General features: G+C 24.7%; 1 protein-coding gene across 7 annotated transcripts in view; it reads left to right on the top strand.

Annotated features, from left to right (window-relative positions):
- Window positions 1-15,392, top strand: part of LOC111675775 (complexin) — a 251,169-nt gene that overhangs the window by 43,215 nt on the left and 192,562 nt on the right. For all 7 annotated transcript variants that reach the window (XM_046949386.1, XM_046949383.1, XM_046949384.1 and 4 more), the window contains one exon: window positions 8,424-8,464. The gene's annotated coding sequence lies outside the window, so the exon portion shown is untranslated. The remainder of the gene's footprint in view (window positions 1-8,423; window positions 8,465-15,392) is intronic.

Below are 15,392 nucleotides of genomic sequence, written 5' to 3'. Positions count from 1 at the left end.
AACGAAGTGATAGGAGAAAAATAAAAATTGATTTATTGTCTATGGACTTTGATGAAATAGATTTGGTACATGAAAGCTCCTAAGCTCCTGCACCACATTTTTCATCACTTTTGTATGACAGTGTAATTATTTCAACTTTTTTATTCTCCTTCCGCTGAAGAAATTGACAAAATAATTATGATAATAATTATTATTATTTATTTATTATAACCGACTATCAGAAAAGTAATTAAAAAGCAATTACTAGCTGGTTACACTTCTGATATGCATAATGGTATTTAAAAGATTTTGCTGTCTTTTGTCTGTGCTATTAAATTTCAATTAATTAGTAATATTTAATTACTAGATTTCCTTTGTTATAAATTAAGATTAAAAAATGTGTTTTTTTATTAGCAAAAGTTTTAAAAAATTAATACATTAACTTTCCGCTTTTGCAATTTACCATAAACCTATGGCATTTCATTCATAAACAAATTTAATACGTTAATCTGTTCAAAATTTGTCAATAAATTTTATATATTTTAAAAGAAAATTTAGACGTAACCGACATCTTACTGTTACAACATTGATAAACAGAAATTAAATGTGAACTTACGTCTTTTTTCTTTTTATTGTAAAGTTGAAACCATTGTATCTATAGCTACGAAATTTTCAGAGATGATGCTAATATACCTAAATTATCGATTTCTATAAAAAAAAAGAAAATCCAAAATCATTGAGCCCGTTTTTTGAAAAAAGGGCTCAATGTGTAATCGATATATATTAACATTTTTAAATTTTTTATGAAAAACGCTTAAAAAATAATTTTCACTATTTTGTAATGGATTAGTTATTGGACAATTACACTTTTTTATAAAAATATAATATACATTTTCCTCCTGCAACATTTAAATAATCCTTATATTCTAGGATTACTTACAGTGTATCTTAACACTTTAAATAATAGACAAAAAAGCAAACTAAACTTAGTCATAAAAATAGAAAATCCTATTTTATTAACTCATCATAAAATAACCAGAAAAAATAATACTAGAAAATAAAAAGGACAACAAAAATTAGATACATACATACCTTTGTAAATATATATGTAGAAAAAGACTTTACAACTAAAACTATAATAAAATTTTATTTTTATATATATTCATATGTATGTGCATACATATATATGTATTAATATGCAAGCTTCCATATGAGTGTTTTTTGTGTTTACAAATACACAAGTTTATTTATTTTTATTGCCTGCTATTAGACTGAGTAGTAAAATAGTAACAACATACTTGTGCACTTCAATGTATTCGTACCCAACAGACATTTATTTTAGTGATAAGAAGTTTGAAACATTCTTAACAAAAAAAAAACGCCTTTCACAACTTATTTATTATCATTTTAATTCATTATTTGGAGGCAAATACTTACAACGCTCGCTTACAAATCACTGAGTTAGTTAGTTTGAAAGGAGGATATACACACTAAATCTGTAGAAATACACCTAGGCCTCTATCGGGCCTGTTACAAATCACTGAAATATATTTATTTTTTTTGCAAAAAAAAAAAATTGCTTACCCAGTATACGAACCCGGGATTATTTTTTGTTAATTCGCTGCCTTAGGGCCGGTCTACACAGGGTAACTTTTAATTTTGTGTGTTAGATAAAGAAATATCAATCAACGGAAACATGTTTTGTTATTCTTATTGTGCGTCCAATTTACCAATTATAATTTTTTCCGTTGGCGTAAACAGTTTCTAGCGCGTGTTTCAATAAAATGTGCAATCACAAAACTCAAACTCAAAATAAATCCGGTTATATGAAAGTTGTTATAAAAGTACTCAAAAGTAATGCAGACGGTGAGAACTAGTCATTTAAAAGTAAGTGATTCTGTTTTTCTGTTATAAAAATGGAAATAAACAAGAAATATAATGCATGTAATAAGGAGTTCTAATTGTTAACGTGTTCAAAAATAATGATATGTGATCAGAATAATAATACTCTGATTAATTGCTATAACACTCTCCTTATACAGAAGTAAAGATGCATTAATGAATTTGAAATGTCACCCAGAAGAGTAGTACGAGTGAATTAAACAAGAAGATTATGTATATATTTTATACACATGAATTTTGTTTTTATAAAATATATTGTTAGAAGAAATTATATTTTTCTCCATTCAAAAATATATAAAAACAAATCGATATGTCTGTCAGTTTGTCCGTCTATTGAAAGCATGAAAGTTATCATAGGATAACATTTAAGAGCTGAACATTTTAACAAATGATCTTAATTAAAACGATTTGTTTAGTATTAAAAATTATTAAAGATTATTTCGCAATATATGTCTGAATATAATCCAGAAGTGAGAGATTTGACTGACAAAAGTTTGGGGGTATATAACTATTAAAATGACGTCACTAAGCTTTACACATTTTTATATTTTAGCAGGGTGTTTGTTATTGTTATTTGTATTAACACTGAAATTTGTTGGTAATGTTCGAGATTTTTTGTCAAACAAAACTATAGTTTTTTATTAATCTTGATTTCATCATAAAGATGTGTGTTTTGCTGATACTCCCGTCAATCAGTATTTGTTTATATGTATTTGTATACTTACGAGTTTTTTTGTTTAAATATTTCATGTACTATAGGTTGGTATATCTTAAGGCATTTATTTTTTTATAGCTTACCTTTATATTATATTGTATTTTGTACATAAACTTTTATTTTGCTTTATTCTTTATTTACTTAGTTATTAACTTTATTTAGTCTGTCAAACTTTAACATACATATCTTTCTATCAAATGTCACATGACAATTTTTATTGAGATTTTGATGGGATTTTATTTGGCTTTTATTTTTTCTGTAATTTTCAATTTGATTAAGGTCAATTTGATTAAATTTGGCTAATGTTGTTTTTGTCATTATTGTTTGGGTTATTTACTTAATATTTTCAGTCAATATCAAAATATTGACTTTTGTGTAAATAAAATAGTATATATATATATATATATATATATATATATATATATATATATATAATATATATATATTATATATATATATATATATATATATATATATATATATATAATATATATATATATTATATATATATATATATAAATTATATATATATATATATATATATATATATATATATATATATATATATATTAGAGATATATTAGAGTAATAACTTTTATACAATTTTTGGGACAAATGCATTAATGTTTTCGGTATTTACTCCAAGTAAGATTAATTTTTTTTAATACAAGGATAGGAGCGGCACACAAACATATAGATTATACTTTTAAAGTTTTTAGACCAAATTGACCAGAGAAAAATATTTTCGCTGTTAAAATACCACTTTCTATCACGTAGTGATATGATCTAATTTTGGTTATGACCCCAATATACATGTATACATATTCATACATAGTATTTGTTTGAATTTATAACAAAAAAGAAATTCCATTATATTTTTTAATGGAAATGAAATATACGTATTGATTTTATCTTTATGTTTTTATTGTTTTTAATGGAGTACTGCTTTCTTATTTTAGCTCCTAGGCTGTTTGTAAAGTACAGCAAAATAAAAATATAATAAATATATTACATAATAAAGAAAATATGTAGACATTTTTGTAAAACTGTTTTATATTAAAAATGGAATTTTTAATTTAAAAAAATCTATAATAGTATCTAAAACCCATGGTGCACAGAAAAAGCTTATTTTCAATTAACATGTTTTCTTCTTTCTTAAATTTTTATTTAAGCAATTTTTTGTTTGTCTTAATTAGTTCGTTTCTTAAATTGATTGCAAATTTGATTTAGTTTTAAATTGATGGAAAAAATGTTTTTTTTAATAATATTTAAAAATTTTTACTAATATATTATTTTTTTTAATTTTTATGCTTAAAAATTATAAACATTCTTTATAATTTTAAAATAGATCTTATGTATATTCAAATATCTCCGGTTATTGCTTAACCGAAAGTTATTCTTCCGATTAATATTTTTTGTATGAAAATTGTCAATTTAACCTTAAGATAAACAATAACCAGACATTGTGATAATGGGGGTAAATATTCAAAATATTGTAACACATAAACAATTTTTCATTAGAATATTATCGATTTGCTAAAACTATTGATAGATTTTTATGAAAATAAATAAATAATATATATTTAAAATTAAATTATATTTTTTGTTGTGAAAAAGAAATATTTATAAATAGAATAATTCCATTAGCATTCAATCATCAATTACCTTTATCACAATTCTTAGTTGGTTTCCTTTTGACATAATCTCACAACTAACTTTGACAAATTATCGTGATAATTTAACATTTTTATCAGAATACTTTTAATATAAACATGTATAATTTAGCAGTTAGAAGTCAAACTTTGAAAGGAAGAAAATTTCTTTCTTGCTCTCAATGTCTTACCAGGTTAATGATGGAAATACACGCAATTTAAGATATTCAAAGTTAAACTATCTTTAATCATTCACAATCTTACATTTACCCATCCTTATCCTTTTCAATTTAATAATCCTCCCTGTTTGTCTAGTTATGTATTTGTTGTTTGCGTAAAAGACAAAACATACGTATGTATATAATTTTATAGTCAAAGCAACGTGTCTGTGTTGAATTGTTTACATTTTTGTATTCGTGTATGTCTAAATGTCATTTACGTTTATTTATGTATGTTTGTATTCTATGTATGTATTTGAGAATTATTATCATTAATTTGGTATTCAATTGTGCTTATTACTGTGTGATTATTTAAATGAAAATACCAGTTTGATTAAATTGTCATGTCCGCTGCTATTCAAATTCCATTGTCTTCACGTCCGAGAAACCCGCAAATTGATACTGGCATAAGATGTTCAAAATGTATGCGGTTGAAACTGTAGAGTTTAACAATGTTTGTTTCATTAGATTACATAGTGACAAAGATTAATTATTATAATAACTGATGATTTACTAAGAACTTCAAATATTGGAAGAGAAAAACTTTTAGATTCTCATTTGAAGGTATATATAGGCCCTATTACTACATGGTGCTCAGTAGTGTCAGTGCCAAACTATCCGTGGCAAATCAAAACAACTCACAAATAATTTTACATTAATTTTTAATATAGTTACAACACTACCCATGCAGTATTCACAAGTTAAGGTAATAATATTTGGTAAAACTAGAATGTTCTTTGAAATTTTTCAACGTATGAACAGTCGTGCTCTAAAAATTTGTAAATTTCTGTCTAAAAACTACAGGAAATTTTAATTTTTTTTATTTTTTAATAAATTTCCGTTGAAGATGAATACTGAAATTAAATTTTCTTTCCTCTTAAAAATGAAATTCCACTCATACATCTCTTGTATTTACACTTTTTGATGTTTCATTTATTTAAGTTTATGTGCAAGAAAAAATGTATATTTAAGCATCATTTGTTTCTTCCCTTTTTATAAAGAAGAAAGTAAAAAATTTTAACTCAACACAAGAGTACAAGAAGAAAATTGTGTTAATGTTGATTATGACAGTATAACAAAAGGGAAGAAATACTTGTATTCAGCTCGAGTTTGAATTTTTGGAAAGTGTCACAAGCAAAATTAAATACAAGTATTATAAAGTGAATAAAATTTGAAGACTTAAAAATCCTTTAAAATATTTTTTGATGTCAAGTGATAAACGAAGACAGCAAAAGACATATAAATACACAAAAGTAAATAAATACAGTTAAAAGCATCATTAGATGATGTTTGTGTTTTGGTACACTGTTCGTAGGCTACAGTCAAAAATGGTAACACACATACACATTTACATATATAGACAATAAGTACTAAAAATTATATATAATTTAAAATAAATTTTTGTCTTAAAAAAACGAAAATAATGAAATTGACACATGTAAGAATTAAATGTCAGGTCGGATCGACTTTATGTTTTCCCGCAGAAAATACTGAATGTTTACAATTTGAAGAATGAACTTATTGTGTCTTAGACTATAGAATCAAGTGAACATTCATACAAAAAAATTATAACTTTTCCATAATAAGCTAGAAGTATAGAATTATATTTACAGAACTTTTTAATACATTGTACGGAGATCAAGATTTTTGATAAGTGATAGGCACTATTAATACAAATCGTTCGACAGGTGTTCTTTAAAAAAGCGGACCATGGTTTTACGATGTTCTCTACAAGTTTTTTGTATTTTGATAACAAATTTTTGATTTTTTATATTTTTCTAAGTTATTTCCAATATCGAGACAAGTTAATATTGTCAATCTGATGGACTTATGTACATACCTGTTTTCAAACCAGTATAATCCCATAAATTTCATATTATTACAATGATGTAGAGTACAAACATAAAATTAAATTGGAAAAAACTGAAAACAACTTTTTCATTTGCCTTAATTTTTATTTGCTTTTTCTCTAACGCAAGTCTTGAAGTTAATGTTCTACGAAAACACATGAGGCACTGACTGACTAAAACATCAACGAGTACCAAATAAAATGAAAACAATAGTAAAGAATTGTGCAAATAAATGTTATTATGATTCCCCAAATCATTTAGAACTCATTTGGAGTTTGTGTTGAAAAAGAGGAGGCAGAAGCACCACCAACAAACGAGTCGTTAAAGATATATACAAGCCCAGTAGTTCAAAGTAACTATACCGATGTAGAATTTTAAAATATAGTTTAACCATTGATCGATGATTTTGCTTATGTTTTTTTTGTACAAAAATTTTTAAAAATTTTAATGTCTTTTTGGCATGTCTAATACCCGTACAAAGATAATAAACACACTTCACTTTTGCGACAATAAATATTTGGTTAGCTAAATAACTATAGATTCCATATAGAGCGCCACAAATGCTTTTAAAAATGAATCTGATCAATTTTGCAACAATATATGTATATTTTATTAGTTAAATGACTACTTTTAGTACATAGCTCGAACAAATGACTTAAATGCCCGCATTATAGATTTCTATATAGGGCCTTTAAAAATGAGTCTGATATTCAAAAAAATCTATGAGAAACGAGTACAATGGCTTTCGTTTAAACAGATGGGTACATTCCAACACGATTGTGATTACAAATACCCAAACAAGCCCACATAATAAACATGTGTGGGTTTGTGTGTGCCGTTTTCTTGTTTTAAATTATAAACTTTTTTCTGTCATTCATTTCTGTCATTCACAATCAGTGAAGGGAAATAACTTTTATTTAATGTACCGCGTAAAAAAAACACATAAATTGCACACTCTCATTCACATCTAAAAGCATTTAAACTCACATACATACATTTCTCAACAATCATTATCATAATTTTCATGCTTAAGTTTCTACACACAAACTCTTAATATACATATATTTTTTTCTGTTTAAATTTGCTCGGTTGTAAAAATGACAATAAAATTTTAACAAAATACTCGACATTACAGAAATATGTTCAGTTGAAATTTTGATCAGCAATGTAATATTATTTCAAATATTTAACGAGCGTTAAATAAAACTATTTAACCTACACCATTACAAATAGTCGAGAGAATGATCTATAAAAGATAGAAGTTTGTGTAGGATTTAAAACATCAAAAAATACATTATATCAAGCATCTTCACGATGGTCATTATAATAACAATGGCCATATAATTTACTGTCTAAAACAAAATTGTTTTAATTTATTGTGGGTGGGCACTTTTTAAATATCTTATTTACATAAATTTAAAATACACAAAACGTTTCTCTTAACAACAAAAAGTAGATAAATAATTAGATTTTTTTATTTAAGATAGATTCTTATTGTTAATTTAAAATTATATATTTTTAATTTTCGTATAAGTTTGTCATTGTGTTCGCAAATTTTTGATTAGTTTGACATGCTATGATGAAGACTGTTTTTACAATGCAACATGATAAAAAATCACTAATAAAATGTAAAAACTGCAAAAATTATACAATTAAACAAACTTCATCATTGCAAAATCATTTTAAAATTTAATTTCAAGTGCTTTTCTAAACTAGGCGTATACTTAATATTTGTAATATCCATAATTCCTCAACACGTATACGTACAGGTGTCGGTAATAAAAGAAGTGCAATTTTAGAATGTCAAATTTTCTACTTCACATGAAAAAGTTAAGATGAATTATTTCATTTTATATGATCACATTTGTTGTTCTTTATGAGAAGAGCTAAAAATTTACTTAGAAGGAAAATACAAATTCCGAACAGTTTCCAAAATATGAGCCTAAAAATATTATAAATTTTTGAGAAAATAACGAAATAATGTGCATATTTGGTTATATTACTGACTTTAATTACACATTTTATATATTAGAGATTAAATTAAATACTAAATTTCGTTAACTAAATAAATTTCTATTTAAAGATGTTTTTTCCCATTTATTTACAGATATTTAATTGAGTGTTTGTGTTAAGCTTTATAAACCTTTGGTAAGTAATTGAGTATACATACATAAGTTATTTAAAAAATAAAGTAAAATATAGATTTTAATACACTAAAGTTTGAAATAGAATAATAGTGATTTTTTACCAAACAACTTATTTTAATAAAATATATATTTTTAATATTTCACAACTGAATATCCTTAAGATTTTGTAAAACGTTTCTCTGTCACGTTCGATTAAAATCAAATTTATATTATACAAAGTAATTAATTTTTAATAATAATAACAACCTTAGAAAATCATTCAACTATACAAGAACAGCAAAAAGAGGTTTAATAATCATTGCTGAAACATGAACTCAAAACATGTTTTCAATGTACTTGTTTGTAAGTGTAGCAGTTTTAAGTGTTTACATTATAAATAATGTATTTTTATAACTTTTAAATGTAAGCTATGTTAGAAATCTTATTCAACATGATATAAGCATAAATTGCTATAATATGTATACAATTTTATCAACATTCCTTGTTTTACATAATCATACCGAACAATACGTAACCATGTTATACAATGTCCTTTTTACGGTTCACATTTTTTTTTTGTGTAAGCAAGTTAGTTAGTTAGTTAGTTATTTATTTAGCTAGTTTTCTTTACGAGATATGATTTAATAGTAGGTATATAAGATTTGACTTTACGATAACATTACACTTTAATTTGTTTTATTTTTTTTCAATATTCCAAAAAAAATTCTTTATCTTGTGAACAACAGATTCATGAGTGTGGTTGCTTTACTGTTCTTAAACAATTTTTTCCTTTATTATTTATAAACCAACTAAAATTCTGCTTTATCATTGCCACAATTCTATGCATATAAAATTTAGTTACTTGCAGCTATTTACAATTCAAAATAAAGAAAATCCCAATAACACAAAAAATCTTTTAATAGAACGAACTGAATTCTTATTTTTAATAAAAAGAAAACTTAAATTAAATACATAAATTTGGGAATGAAAAGAGAATTTTTTAAACTTATAATACAAATTTATATGTCAAAACAATTTTTGCATAGAATTTAAAATAAATAAATTTCTAGTAAAAATGACAGGAAAAAAATCTTATATAAGTGAAACTAAAATAAATTTTGTTAATATGAAGTTTATAAAAAGTGCTTAAGAAAAAGGTTAAAATTGTATTTAACTAGAAAATGTTTATCAGCATGGGATTTATAATTTTAAACAAATAATTTACAAAAATATTGATAAATAAAGATTTTACAATTTTTATAACTATTATTGTAATTTTACAGACTGAACCTTTGAATAATTTATTTAAAATATATTTAAAACTTTAACTTATAAAGCTTAATCAAATTATTTAAATACATGTATATATGAATCAATCTCTATATGTTATTAAATCTAATTTATATTTTCTCTATTTTTAATTAATCGAAGTGAACATAATCATTATTTCAAGAGCTTTATTTCATGTTCTTATAAGTATTTAAAGCGATATAGGAAAAAAACATCACACTGTTCTACATCCCTTAATCTACATTTAATTCTAACACCAATTTCAATGTCCTTGATTAGTATTTCCAACATAGCCTCCAGCCCTAATATGAACTTTCAAATTGCTTGCCAAATGTTTGAAATTACATGTACTCGTATTATAGAAACCCCCGTTGCTTTTACGGCATATTTCTTTGTTTATGTTCTTATTAGTGTAAGCAATAAATTAATATTATTAACAACTAAAACAATTTATTAATTAACTTACAAAGATTTTCAAAGGAAACAAAAACAGCCAAAAGTTTCGTAAAGGCAGTGGGGCAACGACTAGAAAAGATCATTCATTCCTCGTTATAGACACAGCAAGACTTTAACTAACATTAACAAATGTCATTGATACAAAATTGTTCATATATTTTCTTTTTGTTTGTAGCAGGATGTGGAATGGTTGTTAACAACAATATTGCGCTTGCTAACAATACGAAAAAACTTTGTCTTTCGTTGAAGGGAATAAAGGAGCGGGGGAGTGAAAATACTTTGAAAGTGTGGCAAAGTAAATAAAATTATAATAGGAGAATATATTTTGAAGTATACAATTTTAAAAGAAAATATAAGAAGCTACACAACTTTATATTTAATAAAAGAAGTCAATTACTCTAGCAAACTAATACATTATATTTTTTAGTAAATTCTGCTTTCAATCACCTTACTGATTAAAATTATTATATTTATGATTTTCATTAGCCTTGAGTTATCAAAAAACAAAAAATTCTTAACAAACATGCAAACAACCCTCAGTTTAACCTTACCAAATTGAAACCCCATCTGGTGCTAACAAAATTAAATATTATTGTCCAAACAAAGAGTATTAATAAATATTTTAATGTTTATTTGAGAAACAAACAAAGGGAGATGGTGTAAGGGTGAAATAGTACAAAAAAGTAAATTTTTATCAAATGACAACTTTATAATTTTTAATGCAACTAAAAAAATCAAAATATAAAAGAATTTTAATGCAGATGTTTTATAAGGCGTAACAAAATTGTAGCAATATATTAATTATTGTGTGCTATAAGTTTAAGAAGACCCATTGACACAATATTTCTTGTTATTATATTATCATCTATAAAATATTTATTTTCTCGCAAATATTTTTGTTTCCCGAGTGAGGGATTTTTGTATAATATTTCTATGCTAAATTTCTCATCGAATATGACGAGAAATCATTTGTACTTATTTGTTTTTAGTGAGCTGGAGATTTTGAAATATTTTTCAAAATTTTTATAATTTTTAGCTTATACAAAAATATATTTAAAAATGAGTATGAAAAACATTTGGATTTATTTATAAATTTGTATTGTTTTTTTAGTTTCTGTGCAACTTATAATAAACTAAAAGTAGTTTTGGATCAATGATACTATAACATTTCATTAATAATACGTTTAAGAGATATTTCTGCAAAAAAAATTTCATAGGACACTTTAACCCACATACTTATCTATACACAGAGCCCATTAGCTCAATTACCTAGTTTTCTTCGTCCTTTAATTTTTAAAGCATTTTTTATTTGTCCTAATTATACAGTTATCTATAACCGATGTAATTTATTATTTTAGCGGTTAAAAAACAATTTGAGCCTACATAAACATTTATTGTTTTTGAAATTTTATTTTTGTATGTACTTAATACATTGCCCCCGTAATCTGCCGAATAGGGATTTTAAGTTCATAATTATGTTCAATATATTCATATATCAATAAAATGATGCAAAACCAAGTGTTATACTAGCCTTGATAACCCTCATGAAATTAATAATTATAGGGCCTCATTTGACTCTACACTCTATAAAAAACCTTCAAAATTTTACATAAATGTCCACAATTTTATTTAACATTAAATGGCAAGGTGCAATTCAACTTTAATATTTTATTATGAAAACAAAATCACATTTTATTTTGTAACAAGTATTATAAGGTCGGCCTCGACTAATTGATATTATTATTTGTTGATAGGTGTAAAACTTTTTGAATACACTTATTATTATAATTGAATCGCTATTTGATTTTTTCTGTGTATTATGTAATAACGTATTTGTTTTTTTTTATTTTTCTATTCGTGACTGTATTTTTCCCTAACGTGTTTTAACACGCGTAAATCACTGCTTTTAAGTTCACTGAACCGAAAATGTTATCATTTTAAAACAACAGTAATAGAAGGAATAAAAATATATAGTATCAACAACAACATCAGTATCAAGAACAAAGGATAGCGATAGAAGCAGGAGTATTCGCAACAACATTGACAATAAGTTTACAAGTATAGTAGTTAGTGTGGAAGATCCTATGTCCTCTTCATTGTCAACATCATTGTTGTAGTCATCATCATCATGGTTTTGCTAGTAATGTCGTTGTTGTTATTATTATGGTCGGTTGGCGGAAGTAATGCGACGACCTTACTCTTCTTGTACATTTACATTCAACTAATTAGGGATCGTTTTTTTTCTGACACTGCTGCTTTTGTAGCATTCATACAAAAACTACAAAGGCCAATATGATTATATGTTTATATCTAGTAGAAGGAGTGGGACGTGTTCGTATGTATGGCAGAGTTATATTTTATCAACATTAAATGAAACATTGTTTCAGTTTAAATAGCATTTAAGGAAGGATAGTGCTAAACAAGGAAAGAAAAGTGCACAATGAGTCTATAAATATACAAACTCCTTTGTTTCACTACTATCCTGTGTAATTCGAGTTCCTTTCGGACATTCATCTTAAATGTAATGTAAGAACTAAATGAATAAAACAGAAAAAATAAAAAATACAGTAAGAAGTTGAAGGTATTATGTAAAACTGTATTAAATTAACACATAAACCTGGTGTTATATTTAGCCTTAAGGTATTTTAAATGTGAAAATTTTAAATTGATTTAACAATTTTACAAATAGAGAAGTTGAACACACAAAACTGTGCAGGAAGAACTTAATTTGTGTAACCCCCTTAAAATTTACTTATTTTGGGTAAGAGCTTAAAAAATTTTCTTAACAATATCTTAATTTGCCCTTTCATAAAAATGAGTTTTATTGTACTGATGCCAGTTCTTTCGTTTTATTTAACATATTTTTAAGCTAAACTATTAAAGCCTTTTGGCAATTTAAAGTTTAATTTTAGACATTTTATGTTCTTTATGACTTACAAGCATTTAAATTAATTAAATCAAATAGTTTTTTTTTTTTGTATTTTTCTAACAAGATAATTTTTGAAGGTTGGAGAGATCACCATACAATTTAGTAGAAATATTTCTGTTATCATATAACATGTTTATGTGAAATAGTTATGAGTGTAAACGAAATTGTTTTGAATGGACTTAATATGAGGGACAAAATATAACTTGTTAATGTAACAAATATTTGTCGTAACGTAACAAAATATTGGTCAAACTTAAAGTACACCGATTGACTCAACATTTTAATGAAATTTTGACTTTTGTAAAAGTTTATCTCAAGAACAAATATTATTGTTTCATCTAATTGTCATAAAACCGGACCTTCCAAGTATGAGTTCACAAAATTTTGGTCCTATTTAGCTCATTTCCAATACCAAATGTAAGCTTTTCCAGTATAGTGCCTTTCACTACGAGATTTATGAATTTACCAAATGACTTAGAATGAATTGATAAAGACACGTCCGTTCACAAAGCTGAGAGCATTTGTGCGCAAAGTAATGTAAAATACTTTAATGAAACTTTACTTTTTATCACAAGAACAAGACTTACTATTTTACCTAGACGCTATAAAATCGGATGTTTCAAGTATGAGTATACAAAATCTTATATTAATTTTTTTTCTGAAAATAAATATTTGAAGTTAATATAAATTGTAAGAAACTTAAAAATTTGCTAACACATTCTGTGTCGACAAATTTGTATAAATATTTTGTTGTTTTATAGTTAAAAAAAATCAATCGTTTTTATATGTATGTGTATATAGATAATACTATTAAATAGATATAACAATTATTTTTTATTTATCGAACACAAATAAAATAAGTAAAAAAGGATATAAAATTAAACACGAATACACAAATTATTCATACCATAAAATATTCAATAATAAAAGAAGCAGACATACGAATATAAAAAACACTCAGATATGCAAAATATCATTCATACATAATAAAAATATTGATTTTTGTGTATTGTACAGTGGACAATTAACCAAAAAATAAACTACTATAAGAATGGCTATAAAATTATAAAAAACTCCATATAATAATTAAATTTACCCCTTTATATAAACATATTTATACACAAATAAGTAAACAGTTAATTAACATTTTGAACTAATTAAGTCATGTAATTGAGAGGTTCTCCAATCTTCTAGATTTCTAAATAAATAAGAAATCTTACGCAAAATAATATGAACGATATGATGGAAAAACAAATTACACTCATTATTCACAGAAAAAACTGAAATTCAGTTTTAATTATCAAAATAATTTTATTAAGCAAGTTTTGCACCTATAACCAAAATGATGATATCAATTACCAAATTTGTAAAAAAATAAAAATATATATATTTTTTCCAAATAACGAATTAATCAGAACAATTAATGTCAATAATTGAAACAAGATTTAACATTGATTAATTCATTAATTGTATAAGTTAAATATTTAATAAATATAAAATTGATATTTTATTAAAACAATCAAATTATTAATCGATTACAAAAAACGTTAAAGGAATACTAGACCTTTAACAATGCGTTCAGCATTTACAAAAATTATCACTTTATTGTCACAATTTAACATATAAAGTTTTTCATAAATTGTCAAGAAAGTTGAATATTATATGCCTACAATTTTATTGACTATTTAAGAATTATAAATATTGCTAGCACAAAAATTCAAAATAAAATATTAAAAATTAATCTAAAATAGAAAAGAAGGCCAGAAAATTTTTTTCAATCAATTAAAAAATTAATTGAATTAATTAAAAATTTAATCAAAATTTTACACTTAAGTTTCAAACAGTTTCAAATAAACGAGATAATTAAGACAAATAAAAATTTGTTTAAATAAAAAATAAAGAAAATTAAAACATGTTAATTGAAAATAAACTACTGATAATTTTTTCTGTGTTACTATCTGGATTTTTAATATAAATATTAACAAGTGAGAATGTTATATTCGGCTGTGCCGTATCTCATATACCCAACATCACACCGTATGCCGTATAAACATCAGGGTGATATTTGGAATATGTCAATTATAGATCGTGATCAAAATATTTTTGTTCAATTTTTAAACCGTGAGCGTATGAGTAATTTTCTGAAGTGCACCTTATATTCGTCAATTATAAACCGATATATAAATGTTTTACATAAATTTTGTTTCGTATAGAACTTGTATTTTAACAACCAAACCTCTTTCCTGAGGGGAACCTTTTATAAATACCATCGCTG

This window comes from Lucilia cuprina, chromosome 4 (genome assembly GCF_022045245.1).
Source record: "Lucilia cuprina isolate Lc7/37 chromosome 4, ASM2204524v1, whole genome shotgun sequence".
Taxonomy (NCBI): domain Eukaryota; kingdom Metazoa; phylum Arthropoda; class Insecta; order Diptera; family Calliphoridae; genus Lucilia; species Lucilia cuprina.
Note: the sequence above shows the minus strand (reverse complement) of the source record. Positions and strands in the feature narration are given on the sequence as shown.